The following is a 4277-nucleotide window of genomic DNA, read 5'->3' on the forward strand; positions in this document are numbered from 1 at the left end:
AGGACTTTCCCCTGCTAGTGGATAGAGGAACTACTTGAGAATCACTGTGCCTGTTCCTTCCTGGTTTTTCTTTCCCCGGCCTCGGTGGGTATGTTACTCTAGTGCTGATTGTCTCTCACCTGAACATTCAAGGGCAACGCTTTGCAGACCTATCAACAAGCGACATTGTTTTCCTCGCAAGGCTGTGGAGAGGTTCAATCAAATTCACACATGCAAAGCGCCTACTTGGTCCCAAACAGGCATGTGGCGTTCACAGTTCTCTGCCCCTTCCTTACAGAACATGGGTCACGATAAAAATAGCAAAGTTGATTATTTTTGCAGTGTGAGAGAGTTTTTCTGGCATCTATTTAAACTTCTCCAAACCAGAGTTGCTATAATATCCCCCTCCCCATTGCCACAGAACTGTTGTCATTTCTTTATTTTTCAGCCCTCTGTCACAGTGCACAAAACAAGCTGTGTAACAGGTTATTCAGTTATTATCTCTGCATTATAGGTATTCTCCCCCACCCACCAATTTAGCAGTTTAGAACGACCACTTCATTTTGCCCATATTTTGTATTTTGTGGGATAGGATTTCCATCAGGGCTTGGCTTGGCCCCTCGTGCTTGAGGTCTCTCGTGTAGATGCCATTGGTACTTCCGACATTGTTCCTGGAAATCTTAGCCAGATTCATCAGCGCGTTGGGTCCATTTTCTATTTCCCCATTGTTGCAGGCAATAGTTTTGCTAAACTTTCCACCACCACTTAATAATGGTACTCTTCTCTCCATCTTTGAATAACATTTTTCTCACTTTTCTTCAAGCCTCATCATCAGCCGTGAGGCCCTTTGGGGGCCGCTGACAGTCTTCTCAGGCCCTTCCTGAGGACAGTACCATATGGTGTGCGATTTTGATCTGTCAGCATCCCCCTCTGAGTACTGCTACCGTTGTTTAACAGATAACCCCAAATCTTAGCAGCTTAAAAACATTTTTTTATTTTGCTTGTGATTTTGTTGGTCAGGAATTCATAAGGGGCTTAGCCAGCAGTCATCGCTTGGGGCCCTCATGAGCTCATACGCAGGTGCTGGCTGGAGTCATCTGGGGGTCCTACCAGGATGGATGTCTGCGATGATTCACTCCGAGAGGCTGGCAGTCAGTGCTGGCTGCTGGCTGGGAGCTCACCTGGAATCGCTGAACACGGGGCCTACACGCAGCTTCTCCAGCAGGGCGGCCTCAGAAAAGCCGGACTTCTTCCTTGGTGACTGACCTCCCCTGAGCAACTGTCTCCAGAGAATCAGACAGAAGCCGCATGGCCTTTTATGACCTAGCCCTGGAAATCACATAATGGCTTATCTTCCATTCTCTATCCGTGGACGTGGTCACAGCTTGCCCAGGTTCAGGGGGAGGAGGCCCTGAGCCTACCTCTTGACGGGGGGGTGGGGAGGGTGCGGGGGGTGGCAAGAACTCATTTTTGAAGACCAGGTGGGATGGGAGATACTGTTTCAGCAAACTGGAAAATTCCATCTTCCACATAAGCTGCTGATAATGTCCTGGGACACCAGGAAACTTCATCATCTCTAGACAGTTTAAAGTCTCATAATCAGAAATCCATCCCTTTCTAAGAGCAAAATAGTGAACTTTGGGGAGTCCTGAGCAAGCCCACAGGAGGCACCATTCTTGGCTCCAACCTTCCTGACGTTCGTGGGGTAGCGAGGGTCGTGCCGTGCACTCTGAGCATCAGGCAGGGACACAGTCCTTCGCTCATTGATCCATCCATCTAGCCAATACATGTGAGCACCTATTATGCGCCAGGGGCGGGGGTACCAACAGTAATGTGCAAAGGCCACCCGCTCCTGACCTCCTCCTGCTTCCACTCTGGTGGGAGATACGATCATCACTGGGAGAATCACACAAGGAACCGGAGGGCAGCAGCCACGACAGAAGCTCTACGGGGGCAGAGGGAGCGGGCGTCCACCTGGGCTCTCAGGAAAGGTTTCCCGGAGGAACCGAGGACGCAGCTGCAATCCGAGGAATGAACCCAGTTCACCCTGGAGAAGGGGAAAGAGCGCATTCCAGGCCAAGGGACCCACATGAGAAAGACAAGTGCTCGGGATCGAGGAAAAGCCTCGGGGGGAGCCTGAAGGGGGGCTGTGATTCAGTGACAGAGTTGGTGAGGGTGGAGGTCAGGGTGGAAATCACGGTATAAAACTGAAAGGACTTGGTGGTGGAGGGGGAGGAGTTACCTACTGCCGCATCACAAGCCACCACAAACATAGCAGCTTAAAGCCACGCCCACCTATTATCCCCCCGTTTCTACAGGCCAGGAGGACGGGCACAACAGAGTCCCCTGCAAGGCTGCAATCGAGGGGCTGGCCAGGCCTGAGGATTCCTCTGAGGCTGGACTGGGAAGGATCCACTTCCGAGCTCCCCCGGCTGTTGGCAGGATTCATTTCCTTGTGGGCTCTTGGATTGAAGGCCTCAGTGCCCTCCCGACTGTCCGCTGGAAGCAGCCCTCAGCTCCTTTCTGGGGTCCTCTCCGTACTGCCAGCTCGCAACGTGCCTGCCAACCTGCTTTGTCAAAGCCAGCGAAGGACAGAGAGAATCTCAGCAGGATGGGACGCAAACCCATGTGAAGGAATCACATGCACATAATCACATACCTGCGGACACTCTCACTAGACTCTTGGCCACAGCAAGTCCCAGGCCCTGACCACACTCGAAGCACGAGAGCTGACTGCTAGGAGATGGGATCTTAGAGGCTGTCTCCAGAGAGGGGTTCACAGAGGGGTGTCAGCCCTGCAAGGAGAGCAGATTGAAGGGGATAGGGTGGGGAGTAGAGAAAGTTATTTCAGTTGGGACATGTTGAGTGTGAAGGACTTTTGAGACATCCAGAGATACCGCATGGATACCTATTTGACCATGTGGACCTGGAACTGGTAGGAAATACAAATTAGCAAATCATGTTCGGATGAATGGTGGTAACCCAAACCAAGGGAGGATGAGATTGCCCAGGGAGGGAATATGGAATGAGGAGAGGACCCAGGATCAAGTCGTAAAGAATTCGGTCAGTTAACAGCTGTTCAGAAAACAGCCGAGCCTGGAAAGGACACAGAGAGAGAGCAGCCAGAGGGCAGTAGACCCAGGAGAGTAATGTGTCCACACACCAAAGGGCAAGAGAGGCGAATCGTGTCGGGCCTGCAGGGACTCAGGTGCGGTGAGGATCAGAAAGATCGGGAACACGTAGCAAGAGGGGGGAGTCCCTGGGGAGCTTAGCGGGCGCTGTTGGGGGCCGAGGAGCGGCCGAGCTGAGGAAGCAGCGGTGGTTGGTATGGTTACCGCTCCAGCTGGGAAGAGGCGGTTCCCCTGCTGGGCCTGAGGAGCGGGGGTCAAGATGAGAGGCACGAGGGTGGAGGGGCCGCCGGGGTCCTAAAGCCGGAGACCACCAGACCCATCTCGCGTAGGACGGGCTGGTTTACACCCACCCAGCAGGGAGACCCCTGCCACGGGAGAGCGCAGGGGCGGTGGGCAGACCCGGGTTGGCTGGGGGAAGCGGGCTTTGCTTTGCTGGGATCACGTCCCCGAGAGGCAACTCCCTGCCTGATGTCCTAGGAGGCAGGACTAGACAGAGGCGAACCTTGCGGCCGGTAAAGCAGGAGCAGTCGCTGTTAGTAGCCACGACAGATCGATGTTTGGTCACTTTTGTGGCTTAGACTATGTTCGTGTTTTTTTTTCTGTTTTACACGATGGGGCCTCGTTTTGTCCCATTTCCAGAGCCCGATGTCGGGGATGTACTAAGCGGTGCACATTCAGCAGACCATCAGGCCGGCCGTGCGTGCCGCCGGGCGGGTCCAGCAGGCAGCTCGGGCCGCCTCTCGCACCCTGCGCCGCCGGGGCTTCGTCCCGCCGGACCGGCCGGCGCCGCCACGCCTCGGGGGCTCAACCTCCAGAACGAGGCAGGAAGCGAGGCCTGCGTGAGGGCGGGCGGAGGCACGGGTGTGAAAAGCTCCACGGAGCCTCCCCGGGCACGACGGCTACCTACAGTTGCCCACGAGCTCCACCATCGTCCCCACACCGGCCCTCTTGGAAGCGGGCGCCCCTGCGTCCGCGGGGAACATGGCGGCGCAGCATACACTCCGGGGATTCGGGCGCGAGAGCGCGACCCCAGACGCGGGCACCAACGCGCGTGCGCGCGGCGCCGAGCCGCCCCTTCACCGCCCCGCCCCTCCCGCGCGTAGGACTCTGGGGCGGCCAGGGCAAGCCGCGCGCCGATTGGTGGCTTTCCGGGCCCGCCTTCAGGTG

General features: G+C 55.8%; 1 long non-coding RNA gene across 1 annotated transcript; it reads right to left on the bottom strand.

The window, feature by feature from the left end:
* Positions 1-949: 949 nt before the first annotated feature.
* On the bottom strand, positions 950-4149 carry LOC108405446 (uncharacterized). Its single transcript, XR_001855186.3, has 3 exons — positions 3613-4149; positions 2639-2774; positions 950-2546 (listed from the first exon to the last, which is right to left on the bottom strand). It is a non-coding gene; the product is annotated as an uncharacterized lncRNA (long non-coding RNA).
* Between the last annotated feature and the right edge of the window lie 128 nt (positions 4150-4277).

Source organism: Manis javanica, chromosome 12, assembly GCF_040802235.1.
Source record: "Manis javanica isolate MJ-LG chromosome 12, MJ_LKY, whole genome shotgun sequence".
Classification (NCBI taxonomy): Eukaryota; Metazoa; Chordata; class Mammalia; order Pholidota; family Manidae; genus Manis; species Manis javanica.